Source organism: Sorex fumeus, unplaced genomic scaffold (assembly GCF_029834395.1).
Source record: "Sorex fumeus unplaced genomic scaffold, SorFum_2.1 ptg000022l, whole genome shotgun sequence".
In the NCBI taxonomy this organism is placed as follows: domain Eukaryota; kingdom Metazoa; phylum Chordata; class Mammalia; order Eulipotyphla; family Soricidae; genus Sorex; species Sorex fumeus.
Window position 1 is genome coordinate 8,143,495 of NW_026606079.1, and position 18,596 is coordinate 8,162,090.

At 46.2% G+C, this 18,596-nt stretch overlaps 1 pseudogene and 1 gene segment (V, D, J or C); both read right to left on the reverse strand.

The window, feature by feature from the left end:
* LOC130023201 (immunoglobulin heavy variable 1-3-like) overlaps positions 1–8,729 on the reverse strand; it is a 133,916-nt gene extending 125,187 nt beyond the window's left edge. The window contains exon 1 of the V gene segment in view: positions 8,701–8,729.
* On the reverse strand, positions 8,242–8,684 carry LOC130023212 (immunoglobulin heavy variable 1-69-like; annotated as a pseudogene).
* Positions 8,730–18,596: the final 9,867 nt, after the last annotated feature.

Genomic DNA, 18,596 nt, shown 5'->3' on the forward strand with positions numbered 1-18,596 from the left:
AGATACAGCTCACATTACAGGTGATTATAGAGAATCCAGAGACAGAGCAGATGAGGGACAGTGTCTGTGAGGGTGTCACTAGACTTGGTCCTAACTCCTGCAGCTGTACCTGGGGCAGGACACCTGGGGACAGAGACTCACAGTGAGTCACGGCTCAGAGGCCCCATGCCCATATTGGAGCCTCTGTCCATGGGACAATCACATCCGGGAACTGCCACGAGAAAGAGGAATAACCAGCACTGATGCACGTTCCTGTCCACCAGGTCCAAGATCTCAGACACCATGTCAGGGGGAGAGGGAGCCCGAGTTGGGCTGAGTGTGAACATGGTTTTAATCCTGGGTCCTGAGTGTAGATTTGCATGGGGGAGCTTTTGTAGAGAAAGGAGGAAATCCAGGGGAGGCTGGTGTGTGGGCTCCCTGGGAGGAGGTGCTGGCTCTGGCTCAGAGCACTCAGGCCTGTCCCTGGGGCCCTGTCAGAGCTGGGCCTCTTCCTGCAGCACAGGAAACGTACTGAGGAACTCTCAGGAAATAGGAATTGCTGAAAGGGAAACGGCAGCTGGGGAGGAGAGTCCCCATGTCTTAGGTCCCTGATTACCAAACCCACGTGTTCTGTAAACAGTCCCCTGACTCTCTGTGCCCCTCAGTGGTGGCTTCTGTTTTCTATCCAACTGTGAATATTTGTTGTAGAAATATGGTGGTAGCCAGGTTTGTTACAGTGAATTCTGACAGAGCTTAATTCAACCCAAAGTCAGTCAAATATTACAGTCGTTTCTTCTCACACTTATCTTGGATTAAAATTCCTTTTCCTGGGTATATTTACCCATAACTATTTATTCAGGGTATTTGTTAGAACGTGTACAAGATGATGGGTTTATATCTGGACAAGAAGAGCCTCTGCACAGTGACATGCCTGGTGTGGTTGTCTTGGTAACAGCACCTGATGCTGCTCTGTCCTGTCTATAACTCAGTGTCCATAGACCAGCATGAACCTCAGGACCTTGCATTGGGTCATCACTGAGGAATCCTGACCCTGTCAGGAGCATAGAAAGAGCTAGTGGAGGACCTTCAGCACACAATCTCTTGGGCCTGGAACCGGCTCTTAGTGCTCAGACTCACATATTCTATAAGGGTACAAGTGTGCTGGCCCTGAGCAGTGCCAGGCATGACCCGCCACACCCTCCCAAATGCACGGAACCTAGACATAGGCTGTGTCACATACGTGGGCCCCCTACTTCCATGAAGGAACAGAGGTTTGAATTCAATCTAAGGGGCCAGAAAATATGCTCTAATATTTGATGTTTAAAAAGTTAGCATTGACCGGTTCATCCTTCACAGTCTACCGAGGTCACGAGTGGCTCTCCAGCGAGACCATGGCTCCAGAGGCACAATGACTTAATCCAGAGCCCGGCAGCTTGAGGCAGAAAAGTGAATGGACTATGTGTTAAACCACAGCGCCATGCCTTCCTGGGAGGGTAAGGGTGTCTGTCCCTTCCGCCTTCGCTCTGCCTCAGAGCTTATTGGAGAGCCAGGTATGAGCCAGCAGGGATTGGGAAACTGCAGCCTCATGGGATGGGGAGCAGTACTGGCTCATCCTTCATGCCCTACCGAGGTCATGAGTTGCCCCCCATGAGCGGCTCTCCAGCATCGCCATAGTACCAGACGCACAGAAACCAATCTCTTAAGAATCTGGCTGTTGGCAGAAATCCTTCCAGACTTAATTAGTAAAATATCAGAAATCCAAAATCATCATGTGATTCTCATAACCAGCTATAGAAAACAAATTATTTCACAATGCCTTTTCAGCAGTTCTTATTGTTGGGGGGAAAATCTAAACAATAATGGTGCATCTTTTGTCGAAATAATGAATGTAATCAAAGTAGAGAGAGAGTTAAGAAGAAATCATCTGCCTCACAGGCATAGGAAAGGGAGGGGGATACCTTGGGGTTCTTGGTGAAAAATAAGTACTGGTGAAAGGAAGGGTGTTCGATCATTGTATGACCAAGACTTAAACCTGAAAACTTTGTAACTTTTCCCACAGTGATTCAATAAATGAATATAACAAAAACAAAAAAAAAAAACAAAAAAAGTCAGCATTAAGTATCAGAAGCAATCTACACACTCATTAGGTTCTACAAAATTCTGCAAAGATAGACATAAAGACTCACAAACACCAACTCAGACAAAGTGAGGATTGAGATAGATGATGTCACACCTCAGGGACCAGGTGGCTATAGAATTCATAACCACTCTTGTGTATAAACACGTGACTCACAGTGTCTGTCCCCAGGTGTCCTGTCCCAGAGCTCCTGCAGGGCTGAGACAGTGAATCCTCACAGACCTGACCCACCTGTGCTGTCTCTGTATCTCCACAGTCAGCAATTTCCAGGAGACCTGGAACCCCAGACCTCAGAAAGGACGCTGGGGTGCCTGGGGAATGTTGAGATTATTTCCTAAAGCTTTTGCACCAAAATCAACAGGACACTTTCTTAAAAACTGCTTAAAAATTTGTTAGAAATTCCATAAAGTCTGCACATAGATCTTGTTTACAGTACTGGCTCTATGCAACACTTGCCACAGAACAGTGTACTGATCACCCACCCCAGGTGTTTTCTGTTGTCCTAGTAATTCCTCTTTCCCACCCTACCCAGCCTCCCACATGTTGCCATACCATGCATACAGGTTAGACGGGTCAGATAGACACTGATTCATTGCTGAGGAGTGATACACTGTATCAACATATTGAGCTTATTTCTCCACACATGGATGTGCACCTGGAATTTGCTCAGTGCCTGACTGTTATAAAGACACTCAGTCTCACTCTGTAGATTTGGAGAAGTGAAGGCATGTTGATAGCATTATGGAAAACACATAACAGAAGAAAATTAGGGAGCAGCTAAGGAACAAGTATCTCTCACTTATCAGAGAACTGAAGTAATGTTGCCAAACAGAAAGTAGAAATGGGACAACACAGATTCTGTTTTAACTAACTACTATAAAGCCAAAGACTTTGATGACTTTGTCCTCTGTCCCTCATGGTTAGTCTTAAAAGGTTAAACAGGCTCTTTAGCATGTCCTGTTCACAAGTTATCCTCAACATCCTTGACCAAGGAAATAGCCTGGAAAGTTTTTTAATTGATTTTTTCAAAAACATGTAAGGGGAGGTCTTAAGCATGGCTGTGGCAGAGGAACCCAGGTGTGCAGGACCCAGGGCTTAGATATCCAAGCCTGCTCGGATCAGGACTGTGCCTCCTCCACCCAGATTGCCCATCTTCCAACATGTAGGCATTACACCCACCAACTGCCCCCAGTGCCGTGTAATCTCATCAATGGCCAAGACCTATAGACTATAAAATTCATCTCCCAGAAACGGGAGCGCGACATCTTATTATCTAGTTCTTACTCTGGAGAACCTGGCAGGCTACTGAAAGTATCCCGCCCACATGGCAGAGTCTGGAAAACTCCCTGTGGCATATTCAATATGCCAAAAACCAGTAATAATGATGGGTCTCATTCTCCTGACCCTGAAAGAGCTTCATCTCAGGGCTAGGACGAAGGAGACATTACTGGTGCCTGCTTGAGGAAATCAATGAACAACAGGATGACAGTGATACAGTGATACAGTGATGAAGGGGGAGAAGGTGGACCACACTTGGTGGGGATCAGGGGTTCTTCCTGACTCTGTGCTCAGAGAACCACCGTTGTGGGCCTCAGGGTTTGTGTGTGTTGGTGGGGAGAGAGTGAGGGGTGGCAAACGATATCCAGATTGATCAGGCCAAATGAAAGGCAAGGCCCTTCCCACTGTACCATCTCTCTGCCCCCAGTTAGGCCATTTATTGAACATAAAATCTGATCCACTACCCCAGCACCTTGGCTCCAGACACATGAACCATTGTTTCCTTTAACACGGGGAAGAGTTAGATAGCTTAAGAGCAGGACTGGGATATTCACACAGCTGTGGCCTTAGGGTGATAACACAACCAGCGATTACATTTAAAGCATGACACTGGTGGTAATTTCCTACTCTGTTCTTGCCTGGAGCACAGCCCTGAGTTTTCTAATCTTACCTGCTTTAGAATCCCTTTAGATAATCCCAGAATACTCAGGGGACAACTCCAACATTAGGGTCCTTATTAAGGGGAAAGTGTCCCATTAGTTGCCTGGAGGTTTGAAGTTCTCCTTGTTCCCAGAGTTCCTGTGGTTAGGAGGTAACAGCATTTAGGGAGACGAGGGTCCAAGCATTTGATCAATGGCTCCTGCAAGGGGGATATTTCCCCAGTTCCACGGTGATGCTCCTCGTTTAATGCTGAAACTCATCAGGGAAGACAGGGCATGAAAGAAACTATCTGGGATTTTTTAACTCAACACCTTTGAGGGGAGAGAATTTTCCTGAGACTCTAGAAAGGCCAGAAAACATGCCCTCAGTGTCAGCCAAAACATTTCCTTTCTTTCTGTCATTTAGAATGTGACCTGAGGGTCCCTGAAGGAGATGTTGAACACAGGAGTCTGTGTGCCTTGGACCTCCCCAGAACAGGAAACTGAAAGTCTCCTCCAGGGACTGAGTGAGGGGAACTGAGGTTCCTGTCTGTCCCTGGACACAGAAAGATGGTTAGACCTGGGTCAGGCTGAGACTCCCCCACACCTCTGATCACCAGGGAGCACTTCCTGTGGCCCATCTGTGTGCAGCTGGGACAACCATTCTGTGACCCTGGCACTGGGCGTGGGGCCTGGGAGATTGAAACAGGTTGAAATCTTGGAGTTCAGGGAATAGGATTCTGTGAGGAATCAGAGATTGAAGTCAGAGTAAAAGCCCCTTCTCCCAAAACATTCAACCATGTGGATCAGTTCTCCTATTGCACTGCTCTTAGCCCTTGTTGCTACCTTGCTGTGGATCCTTTAAGGCCCATATTATGAGACAGCTTCCTCTGCACATGAAAGCCAACAGATTCAACCCCAGGGAGGGATTTGGATGCAATTATGCTGACTAAAAGAAGCCAGATTTGGGGAATCTGGGGGGCTCGCAAGAATTGCCTAGGCACCCGCTGCCTGCCCTACTTGGCCAGCAAGGCGGGGTTTTTTAGTGGCCCATCCCAGCCCCTAATCCGGGGCTCACACAGGCCAGCGTTCACTCCAGGCCCCCAAAGCAGCCCAGGTTTTTTTTGTTTGTTTGTTTTTTGCTTTTTGTGTCACGCCCGGTGATGCTTAGTGGTTACTCCTGACTCTTCTGAACTCTGGAATTAATCCTGGTAGTGCTCCGGAGACCATATGGGATGCTGGTATTCGAACCGGGTCGACTACATGCAAGGCAGACACCCTACCAGCTGTGCTATCACTCCAATGGTAGGGCGTTTTTCCCTTGCATGAGATCAACCCGGGTTGTATTCCTCAGTCTCTCTTGGAGAGCCCAGCAAGCTATCGAGAATATCCTGCCCACACGGCAGAGCCTGACAATCTACCCATGGTGTATTCGATATGCCATAAAGAGTAACAACATGTTTCAAAATGGAGACATTACTGGTGCCTGCTCTAGCAAAGTGATGAACAATAGGGTGACAGTGCCACAGTGCTATTATGAAATAGATCATTCTGTATCTCTCCCTTTCCTTCTGAGTCATTCACTGAGCATGATATCCTCTAGTTTTTTTTTCTATATTGCAGAAAGTTGAGTGATTTTCAGCTCAGTAAGCACAGTAAGGCCCACAGAGAATAGACAGCATTAGGACTCTTTCCAGGTGTTCCTCATGGATGTGAAATTTATGAGTAAAATGTCTTCAGGGCAATATCCTAGACTTTCTGGATTCAGTTGGAAGTGTGTAGCACTAGGAGAGTGGCTGATGATTTGAGAACGTGGCATTCCCAGTGTCACTTGAAGTTGTCACTACACACAGAGGACAGTGGGAGACGGAGAACAGTTTGACACTCCAGAACTGTAGGTAGCAGTTCAGTCACCAAGGAGCCCCATCTAGGTGCCTGCTCTGTGCAGAGGCAGGAAGGGTGCATTGAGAACAATCTAGAGGTCTGACTTATGGACTGCCCTATCCCAGGAATCTGAATGTGCCTTTCTTCTCTACCACACTGACAATCCAGGCTGGCCTTCAGGTCGGGCCCTGTGAGGTCCCTTGGGACCCAGGAAAATTCCAGCGCTAAACTCTGCTAATTAGTAATTCTTCCTTACCTGCACCTCCTTGGTAAAGCCTTGAGATGTAAATTCTGTCTCCATTTGTTGACTCTTCCTAATTGGGATGTAAATTCTGTCTCCATTTGTTGACCCTTCCTTATAGGGATGTAAATTCTGAAACCATTTGTTGGCCCTTCCTTATCTGTTACCTCTGTTAGGAACTTTTCCCTTATCCAACTCCACCAGAATGCAGGGACCATGAGCTGAGAATCAAAGGGAGCCAGGTGATAACCAAATGTCTGAGTTACCAGACACCCACTAGCCACACCTACACCTATGTACATAAATGCTGATCTTTGAATCTATAGGCTAAGGAGTGATGTACTTTTAAATGGATTGGTTAAGAAAGTATATGCTGTTCCAAATCTATTGGCTATGAAATGTGCGGGCTTTGCTGTAATGGCCAGTGAAGGCCTATATAAGATAGCACAGCAGTAGGGCATTTGCCTTGCACGCAGCCAACATGGCCGACCCAAGTTCGATTCCTCCGCCCCTCTCGGAGAGCCCAGCAAGCTACCGAGAGTATCTCGCCCGCATGGCAGAGCCTGGAAAGCTCTCTGTGATGTATTCGATATGCCAAACACAGTAACAACAAAGTCTCCAATGGAGACGTTACTGGGCCCGCTCGAGCAAATCGATGATCAACGGAAGGGCCTTTACTTTACTTTTTTGAAGAAGCTCGGTGTCTTCCCTGACAGCTTGACCCTGGCTAGCCAGCTCAATAAACTACCTGCTTGCTAATTGCATTCCTGCGTGGTCCTTGCTTGCGGTCGGAGATCCAGAGTCGTGCCCTAACAGGCCCCTGCTTCTGTACTCTGGATTGACCTCAGTTTGAACTTTAGCCCATATTGTGCTCATCGTGCCTTCAGGAATTGAAGTGTTATTCTGATTCATGTATGTTCAATGTTCTCCTAGGGGAGTGAAGGAAAATACTCTCACTCAGATATGAGCAATTTCTCTGTCATTGGGAAGGAAGGGTTTTGCTCTTTTTTTGTAAATTTACCATTTTGATAAATTTGGTAATATTTTTCAAAGTGCAGGTATAAATCTTGGTTTCAACCTAAGAATCAAACCTCATAGCCCAACTACAGAAGCATGAATATTCCCAGTAATACTCTGGTCTGCATGGCAGATAGCTCATCATGTAGTCATGCTGTCTGAGACTTCCCAGTGGACACAAATAGGAGACATATATATGTATATGCACAAAATTAATGTTCACCCAATACCATATATTTTCCAGGAATATTGATCAATTAGTGACATCAGATATGAGGTAAACTCAGCTGGGATGCATGACCCTTGGGTGGAGGGCCAGCCCCTGAGGCCTCTCTCTAGATACTGTCTGCTGGTCCATGCTACTGCCAGCCCTCCTGGGCACACCCCAAAACCTGTGTCTGTTATTTGGTTATGACCTTCCTCTGAGCTGGGCTGAAATGACCCCAACATCAGGACTTCACAGACCCTGACCCTGACCATTTCCTTTCCAGCATGTGATAGGAGAAATGTGACCTTGATCCCTTTCATATAGGGTCATCTCCTCCACTGGCTCTTATCCAATGGCAGGATTCCAGCTCAGGAATATAGAGATATGGCGAAGATGTACAAAGGGGCAGAGCTGCACAAAAACTCCAGAAAGGGCTCTGACCAACACCAGGATTTCATCTCCGAGAAAAGGATTTCTTGAAGATACATAATTTAAAACAAAATGTGGAACATTTTGAGTCTGCCATGTGTAGACCTACAGTTCAGGAACCTGCAATAACCCCAGCTCAAACTTCCATGTGGTTCTTCCTGTACCATCTGGGGTGCTCCACACAAAATCCTAGACGAAAAAATGAGTGACACCAGGTGTTCTAGAGAGAAGCCATCTCCCTCTAGCTGTTGCTGAAGGACAGAGAGAGATCCTGAGCCTTTCCCTCAGATGAAGCCTGCCCATGTGAGCCCCATTCTATGTCTTAGACCCTGACTCTCTGAGGAGGAAGTCAGGAGGATCAGCGTTCCTTACATCTTAAGTGGCACAGCTGCCTCCCCTTCAGTTTTCTGACACTCTCAGGATGTGGTTGTCACACTGTGTCTCTCGCACAGTAATACACGGCCGTGTCCTCAGTGCTCAGCCTGCTCAGTTCCATGTAGGCTGTGTCCTTGGACTTGTCTGCAGTGAGTGTGAGTCTTCCCTGGAACTTTGGTGCGTAGTTTGTATAATCATTGTCAGGGTATATATATATCCCATCCACTCTAGCCCTTGTCCTGGGGCCTGCCGCACCCAGTACATCCTGTAGTCAGTGAAGGTGTATCCAGACGCCTTGCAGGAGATCTTCACTGATGTACCAGGTTTTCCCACCTCTGCCCCCGACTGCACCAGCTGCACCTGGGAGTTCACACCTGTGGACAGCAGACAGGAGTGGGTGGACTCCACTTGACTGGCCCTGTTCCCTCAGCCCAAGGCATGGGGATGCTTACTTGCAGCCACTGCCACCAGGAAGAGAATTCTCCAGGTCCAGTCCATGGTGGGGACTGTGCACTCAGGGGCTCCTGAAGGTGTGGGTGTGCCTGCTGTGTGAGATTGTCAGGACACAGACACATCTGTATATAACTCAGTTTCCCTCGCATAATTTGCATATTCATGAGGAGGGAGCATTCATAGCTGATGTCCTGGTCCAACCTGAGAAGAGGCTGGTTGAAGCCACTCAGTTCATCCTGAAGGGAAGGGAAGAGGTCCATGTTCTGATCCTTGTTTGAGGAGATGAGACCCTGCCCTGTCCAGGACTCTGTGCACACAGAGCTCCCTCAGGGTCCCCCACATCTATATGGCCTGGATACATCTGGACACACCTGGGCTTTGAGGTTATTTCTGGGATTCTGTAACTGCACAATGGATACTACAATGACACTACAAAACCATCCCAATGCACAGATGATTTCCATTGGAGATATTAAGAAGTCCAGAAACACCCCCTGCATACAGGTTTTGCTGCCTTATCAATATGTTAAAGGGATATCTATATGCCTCTGTGTTCTATACTTATATTAATTTTGGTTTTCTTGACAAAGCAAAATTTAGTTATTTTGAAGAAGGAAATACAGTTTCTGAGGAGATTTCTGCATCTCTGCCCCCATTCCCCCATCTTTCCACCCCTTCTAGCCTGCAACTCGGTGCTCTTGGGAATTGGCGCCCCCTGCAGCCCGGTCCCCACCCTGCAGGGAGAGCCTCTGAGCTCTCGTGGGCTTTAACCTCTTGGGGTCTCTAACACAGAATTGAATCCTGGGACTTCACTTCAGAAGCCTTGCTCAGGAGTCATATTTTTTTATTGACCTTTTTGCTTGGGTTAGGAGCCACACTTGGCAGTTCTGAGGACTTACTCCTGGTTCTGTGCTCAGGAATCCCTGAGGTGGATGTATCCTAGAAAATATTGGCAAATCAAATTGTTTTATATATATATATGTAATATATATTATGTATATAACTTAAAACATGACACTGAGTATTCTTTGCTGAGATTATGTAAAAGTGATACAATAAATCATTGTATCACCGCCATTCCATTGATTGTCGAATTACTTGAGCAGGCGCCAGTAAAGTCTTTATTCCCTCCAGCCCTGAGATTTTAGCAGCTGCGTCCCTTGGGCTGGGGAAGGCTCTCACCCACCCCCAGCCTGGCGCAAAGTCCGGTGGTAGGTTCTGGGAGCCTCCTTTATGGAGATTATCTGGTGACGGCAGAGTTTGGCTTATGGATGTGATCTCTGAGTCACCGGACCTCTATTGCCCAACCACCCCCAAGCTCCAGGCTGCTTTCTGGATGCTCAAGCTGAGCCTCACGCAAGAATAAACTCCCATGGAACGAAGACAATGCAGAAATTTGTGACCTTGGACTCTGGACTCAATAGGACCCAGAACAGAGATCCCCTGCCTGCTTCCCCCAGTCTCCAGTAACTCGGGAATACAATAAATAATTTACTCAAATAAAAATAGAAAAAGCAGTCAAAAGAGGATTTAAGTCTTTAAATAAAGACTTTAATATAAACAAAAATTATGTTAAATTTGCTAACTTAATGAAAAGAATTTAAAAACCGGGCATGAGTCTAACACAGCTGCCAACGACTTTATTACATAGTAGTATTAGTGGGCTGGAGCGATAGCACAGCGGGTAGGGCGTTCGCCTTACACGCGGCCAACATGGCCAACCCGAGTTCGATTCCTCCGCCCCTTTCGGAGAGCCCGGCAAGCTACCGAGAGTATTCGATATGCCAGACACAGTAACAACAAAAGTCTCCAATGGAGACGTTACTGGGCCCGCTCGAGCAAATCGACGATCAACGGGAGGGCCTTTACCTTTATTAGTGGAAAAAGTATAAGTAAATATGATGAATAGGATGGGCTGGAAAGATGGCACAGCAGGTAGGGCGTTTGCCTTGCATGCAGCCAACATGGCCCACACGAGTTCGATTCCGAGAGTATCTCTCCCGCACTGCAAAGCCTGGCAAGCTACCCGTGATGTATTCGATATGCCAAACACAGGAACAAGTGTCACAATGGAGACGTTACTAGGCCCGCTCAAGCAAATCGATGAACAGTGGGAGGACAGTGAGAGTGACAGTGATGAATAGGATAAAATTAATAAAATTTTATTCACATATGACTTGAACTCTGTCTTTTCAGTGATACAGAATAGTATTCTTTAAAGAAATTTGCTTAGAGAATTGCAAAGGGATAGAAAGAGAGAGGTTCACGAAAGAATATGGGCTTCTCCAAATGGGAAAAAGTCCTTGAGTTCTAATTTCTGGTCAGACATGCTAAAAGTCTGGAAACTTCTTTCCACCCAGCACACGTGAAAACCTGAACAAGTGAAACTCAGAGATTCACTTTACCTCTCTCTGTGAATAGTAGGAAAAGGGAGATGGAGAGATAAGTTAAATAGTATTATCTAACTAATGGTCCTTCTCTCCGAGGAACAATTCTTCTCCAGTGTCGAAAACAGCATGGTGAGATTCGTGTCTTCTTGTCTCGGTCAGACCAATGATGTCGTACTTGATCATTCGCGCTTGTACCATCAGGTCCTCGATGGATGCATCTGATGCTAGCGTACGTGCATTGAAAGTACAGATGATCATTTTTGTCTTCCTTCGTTGTGGCAGCCTAGGTCGGCCTTGAGATTTTGTCGGCCTCTCCTTTCTCATCCTTCTCAGTGCTGCCATGTCGGTGAAGCCTTCAGGGTCAGGTGAATGAGACCAGTTGTAGTTACTGGTTTAGGCATATCGAATACACAGCGGATAGCTTGCCAGGCTCTACCGTGCGGGCGGAATACTCTCGGTAGCTTGCCAGTCTTTCCGAGAGGTATAGAGGCTTTTGGGGTGACCTCTAATCACCCTTGTAGGTGTTACCATATTTGAACCCTATCAAATATGGTACGACAATTCCAGAAGACGGGTATTTAGTGTCTTATGATGTGTCGTGCGGCGGGTCCGGAAAGCGTCCTGGAGTGTGGCGACGGCTGGGTAGTGGAAGTAGTGTCGAGAGTGGAAGTCTGCCAGTGGGGTATTTATCTGGGTAGGGTGGGTCTCCTGTGCACAATTCGATCCCTGGGTGGTTGATGGAAGCAGACAGGGCAGGGTAGGGTGGGGCTCCTGATTAGAATCCCTTTGTCACCTGTGGTGGTGGGAGCAAGCAGAGAAGCTCTGTCCCTGGGTCCGCTGAGCCTGGAGTCCAAAGTCTCAGAGAGTTCCGCTTACCTTGTTCTGTGGGTCTTCAGTTGTGCGTGGGTCTCGGCCGGAGCTGCCGCGCGGGTCCGGAAAGCGTCCTGGAGTGTGGCGACGGCTGGGTAGTGGAAGTAGTGTCGAGAGTGGAAGTCTGCCAGTGGGGTATTTATCTGGGTAGGGTGGGTCTCCTGTGCACAATTCGATCCCTGGGTGGTTGATGGAAGCAGACAGGGCAGGGTAGGGTGGGGCTCCTGATTAGAATCCCTTTGTTACCTGTGGTGGTGGGAGCAAGCAGAGAAGCTCTGTCCCTGGGTCCGCCGAGCCTGGAGTCCAAGGTCTCAGAGAGTTCCGCTTACCTTGTTCTGTGGGTCTTCAGTTGTGCGTGGGTCTCGGCCGGAGCTGCCGCGCGGGTCCGGAAAGCGTCCTGGAGTGTGGCGACGGCTGGTAGTGGAAGAATTGTTCCTCGGAACATGCGATAAAAGAGGTGTTGGAGGCGTCGATGTCCTTATCAACACAAACTTGGCCAAGAGCATTGATTCATTCGAATGCCTAACAACCCGAATCGGACGTTTACATTTGAATAGATGTGGCTCACTGCCTGCAGTTTCTATCTTCGTTGTCTACGCACCAACATCTCATTATGATGAAAGAGAAATCGAGAAGTTCTACATGGAGCTAGAGAAATTCTATAAAGAAGACCACACCTTCTACAAGATCATTGTGGGTGATTTTAATGCCAAGATAGGACCGAGAAGATCAGCTGAAGAACTTCACATCGGAACCCATGGCCTAGAATGGAACGAACAGGGTGAGAGACTGTCTGAGTTCATCATGTCGACCAAGACCATTCATGGTAACTCACAGTTCCAGAAGGCAGAATCTAAACGATGGACATGGGAGTCTCCCGGTGGACGATTCCACAACGAAATAGACCACATCATATTCAATCGACGGTTTTGCCTGACTGATGTCGCTGTTGTCCCAAAATTTCGAACGGGATCGGACCACCGTCTCCTTCGTGCAAAATTCTACTTCACAGAGCGGGGAGAAAGGGCTGCAAAGTTCAAAAAGAGAACTCCCAGAACGACCACCAACTGGGAACTCTTTGGTACTATTGCGGCAACATGGGAAGATGCCAATGTTGACAACATTGACGAGGAATACGATCGACTGGTTCAGCACCTCCATGAATGTGCGAGGAACGCCAAGAGAGAGATAGCCACAAAAAGTCGCCTATCTTCGAAAACTCTTGAGCTAATTCGCCAGCGTGGTTTGGCGCATGTCTCAGGCAACCGCAAGCTAACGTCCGAGCTTGCAAAGCAGTGCAGAGATGCGATCAAGGAAGACCTCAAAGAGAGAAGAGCAGAAGTACTGGTAGATGCGGCAGAAGCCGGGAAAAGTATTCCTAACGCCCGCCTGTCCTTCGCCAACTATAAGACCAAGATGACTGCCCTCCGACGTCCTGATGGATCCATCACATCCTCCAGAACGGCAATGGAGAAGATTATCCATGACTTCTACTCAAATCTCTTCGATAGCCATGTCCACTTGCCGACATACCAAATTCCACAGGATGGGTATGTCGTTCCCAACGTTCTCCCTTCCGAAATCCGACACGCCATTTTGTCAGTAAAGAAGCAAACAGCACCCGGCCCAGACAAGGTCAGACCTGAACACCTGAAGAACCTGCCGTCAGTACTCATCAATACACTGGCGCGGCTCTTCACTCGCTACCTGTCTGAATGCAAGGTTCCATCTCAATGGAAAACCAGCAGGACAGTACTACTGTTCAAGAAGGGAGACATCCATGACATTGGCAACTATCGCCCGATCTGCCTATTGTCTGTCATCTACAAGTTGTTCACTCGAGTCATCCTGAATAGGATTGGCAGAACACTAGATGAAGGACAACCATGTGAGCAAGCAGGGTTCCGCAAAGGATTCAGCACCATCGACCATATCCACACGATAACCAAACTCATTGAGGTTTCTCGGGAGTTCAAGATGCCGCTCTGCTTAACGTTCATTGATTTAAAGAAGGCCTTTGATTCTGTTGAGACGGAAGCGGTCATTGAAGCCCTAGCCAATCAGGGCATTCAAACCCAATACATCAGGATCCTCCATGAGCTGTATTGCGGATTCACTACCAGGATCTCGCCATTCTACAAAGAAGTGATCGTTGATGTCAAGAGAGGGGTGCGGCAGGGTGATACCATTTCACCAAAACTCTTCAGTGCCACCCTCGAGAACATCATGCGACGACTGGAATGGGAAGGAATGGGAGTGAAGATAGATGGTCGGCAACTACACCACCTCCGCTTTGCTGATGACATTGTTTTAATAACACCAAACATCAGCCAAGCGGCACAAATGCTGGCCGACTTTGACCGTGAGTGTGGAAATGTAGGACTACAGCTGAATCTTACGAAGACAATGTTTATGAGAAACAGCCTTGTTCCTGACGCCCCATTCGCTCTCAATGGAACGACCATCTCCGAATGCAACAGCTATGTGTACCTAGGTCGAGAGGTCAACATGACAAATGACCTGGCACCCGAGCTGCGCAGGAGGAAGAGAGCAGCTTGGAACGCCTTCAAGAACGTCGAAGAAATAGCTAAGAGGACGAAGAACCTCCGGCTCCGGGCACATCTCTTTGATTCCACTGTTCTTCCTGCATTAACATATGCCTCAGAGACCTGGGCCCTACGCAAACAAGATGAGAACGCCATTCAGGTCTCCCAAAGAAGAATAGAAAGAGCTATGCTTGGAATATCACGTTTCACTCAAATGAGAGAACGAATCCGGAGTTCTGACATCCGTCGACGATCAAGGATCAGGGACGCTGTCTCATTTGCCAAGGTGTCGAAAATCAGATGGGCTGGTCACGTAATGAGATTTAAAGACGACCGTTGAACTAGAGCTGTTACTGATTGGATTCCACGGGATGTCAAGAGACCGCGTGGCCGCCCACCTACCAGATGGTCAGACTTCTTTGTCAAGGTCATGAACGATCGGTTTGAGGCCCTCCATGTTCCCGGAGCGAAGAGATGCCATTGGGCTACACTAGCACGCGACAGGGACAAATGGAGACGTTACTGGCGCCCGCTCGAGCAAATCGACGACTAACGGGAAGTTAAGTGATTAAGAAGTGATTAAGTGGTCCTTCTCTGTCCTTCATCCCCATACAATGAAAGCAAGCTTCCAAACCTTTACTAGTCATTAATGTCCCTGTGTTTCCTAGAACTTAATATAAATCTCTTAGAAAATTATAAATCAAATGGAAGAGTGCAATTATTCTATATTATCCATTTCTTTCTGACTCTTCACTCAGCCTGAAATCTTCATGTCCATCCATTTATAAGCGGATTTCTTGATTTCATTTTTCCTGGTGGCTGCATAGTATTCCATTGTGTAGATGTACTATATTTCATCTAGTTATCTGTTCTCAGATAATCAGGGATACAGTTTTGTTTGCCAAGGGGTCAAAAATCAGATGGGCTGGACATATAATGCGATCTGAAGACTACCACTGGACTAGAGCTGTTACTGACTGGATTCCACACCGTCAAAAGAACGCATGGCCCCCCACCTACGAGATAGTCAGACTTCTTCAAGAATGATTTGAAGTTCTTCGTCCTGGAGCAAGTAGATGTCATTGGGCTACACTAGCCCGTGACAGGGATGAATGGAGACGTTACTGGCGCCCACTCTAGCAAATAGATGAGTAATTGGATGTCAAGTGATCAAGTGATGCAAGGTCAATTTTACATATTTTGGGCAGTATCCAACATTTTTCCAAAGAGGTCTATCCTGTTGATACTGCCACCAGTAGAGAATAAGAATTGCATTTCCCCCACATCTATGCCAACACAGAATGCTTTGGTTCTTTGTTATGTGTGCCCTTTTCCCTGGTATGAGGTTATATATCATTATTGTTTTAATTTACATTTCTCCGATAAGAGATGAGGAGAGTTTGTCCATTCAATTCAGTTCTCTGCTCAAAGTCTACTTTAAGGATATTTCTGTTTAATACCCCCATTTTAGATGAAGTTGACTTTTTCTTGTTAAGTTTTATAAGTGTTTTATAGGATGTATTAATCCTACATCAAATGAGGGGTTGACAGATATTTTCCAGCAGGCTTTTGGTTGTTTTTTTTTTATTCTGGTCGTCATTTCATTTACACTCATTGTAATTGATTGAGCCTTTAAATGGGCCATTTAAAAAGGAGAGACTGACAATTACTAGAAGCACAAAATAGGTGAATCGTTTGGCTTCATGTTGATCCCAAAGTAATTAAGTTAGGTGAAGGAAATTGAAAGAAAAAGACAGAGACCATGTGTTTGAACTCAGCCGAGAATAGCTGCTTGTTGGCAACATAAAAAGCTTGACATGGGTTGACCACAATTACAAACACAAAGTCACCTTCAATGTTGGGTGCACAAACAGCCGAGAGAGTCGGTGAGTCCTCAGGTGGAATTGTGATCAATGTGGGTGTGTCATTGCAGGTCCAGAGTAAGGACACACCTCACGTGTCTTCACAGCACAGAGCCTCACTCAGCCTCTGTGCACACAGCAAGGTCTTAGAATGTGATTCCTTCTTCCACAAGCACAAGGCAAGACAATATTGACTCTGGACTCATTCCCCACTGCCTTCTCCGAGAGTCACGAGGGCTCAGCATTTCACCTTCAAACTCAGATGAGCCTCGGGTACTTTATGTGTCTTCTGGAAACCCAAAAGCATTAACTAGTGGAGATGATCATAGTCGTGTTCACGGCAGCACCAAGTTCAGTAACCAAGAGGCACACACAACACTCAACCGCAGCGTTCATTTCTGTCTCCTTATTCAGCCATGAAGTCTGTTCTTTCTCTCCTTCAGTTCTGTTTGAAGGACAGTGATCATTGTTTCCTTCTTCTCTCCCTGAGATTCCTGAGTCTCCCTGTCAATGTTTTCTTCAGATCATAGAGCACTGAGAGGATTGTTGCTGTCCACACACTCACAGAGCATCGGATGTTCTGATGTTCTTACCTGGTGTCAGTCACATTCATTAAAACAATAGAATTATTTTTGATTATTCCTGGTTCTCTGTGGGAGCTAAGCGTGTAAGTGCCTGGTGGTCTGGGCATGGATTGGGTGAAGTTTCTCACTCTATTCAGCTAGGCCTGTGACTCTAGTAACTTCTGGCAGCCACAAAGCCTGTGGTGTTTTCTCAGTTGGACTGGGAGGGCCAGATGTAAGTTGACAGGAATAATATGTAGATTTTGGTACTGACGGGGCCTCATGAGGTCTGTGAAATCCCCTGGGGAACAGCCTTTCAATAATATCTTGAAACTATTTAAATTAACCCATAAGTTTCAGGAATATAAACTCTCAGTCCAATAGTATCGAATCGAGAGCCCAGAATAAATCCGTAGATCTTTTACGGCGAATCTTTGGGAGAGGATTCCATCCTATGGAGTGAAGCAAGGAAAATCTCTTCAACAAATGTTGTTGGGAAAACAGCACAACATACAAAAGTAACAATAAAAAGTAGAATTGAATCCATATCTCACTCCAGATACAGAGTTTAATGAAAAGTTGACTTATGGTCCAGCTTTGACAGAATCTTTAAAATACACAGAGGAAAACCTTGGCCGGTCTCTCCATGACACTGATCTTAGAGAGCTCATTTATAGTTTCACTCCATTGGCAGAGACAAGGGAAACTAAAATAAATAAATAGGATGAAATTAATTAAAGATTTTAACCAGCAATGTAAACAACATTAAAATTAAGGTACCATACTGACTGGGAGAAAACGTGTACCCACCGAACATCAGATCCAACTTAATATGTAAAAATTCATAGCACTCACTAAGATCAACATCAGAACAAATCACCCGTCAGAAAGTGGTGAGGCAAATAAACAGATATTTTTGTAGGCATATGAAGAGATGTTTATTCAATGCTTACTATGAGTAAAATGTCAACTTAAAGGTAAATGAACACCATCTATGCCCAGTGACAATGGCTTATATCATAAGTACTGGAATCAACCAGTGCGGGGACATTGTCAAAGGAAAGACACTTTCTATGTTTGTGGGAACCTATCTATGGAAAACGCTAAGAGATTTCTCTAAAAAGTAAAAATAGTAGTTCCAAGTTACAAGTGTTTGTATTTTTGGTATCTTTTCCCATGTGTGAAAGCAGTTATTTGAGAAAATATATGTAAACATATGTCAGGTATAGTATTTGGAATAGTAGCCAGGGCATGGGAACAATCCTAGTGCTTAATGAGAATTTCACGAATAAGAATTTGTGGTGTATATATAAAATGGGATACTGTGTAGTTATAAGAAAATACAAAACATCAAAGTTTTCTGCACCATGGATGGAACTAGAGAATATCAGATTAAGTGAAGTTTGTCAGAGGGAGAAATTCAGACAATCTCATTCATCTGTGGTACAGAGAGAACAGAGAGTCAGGATGGACAGAATCCAATGATAATGGCCCCTGTATCCTAACCACACTCTGGGAGCCCCGAGACGAGTCGGGTGGGGGCTTAGATCACTGGAAAGAAGAGTCTGAGCACAGGGGCCACAGTAGAGTGGGAAGGTCTGTGGGGATTTGGTACTGGGAGAAGCCCAGGGAGTTTGGGACCTACAGGCATCAATTTTCATACTATTGTCATTGTGTTTCCTCAGTAACTATAGCTAAGGTAAAAGGTAATGGGGAAAAAAACTTC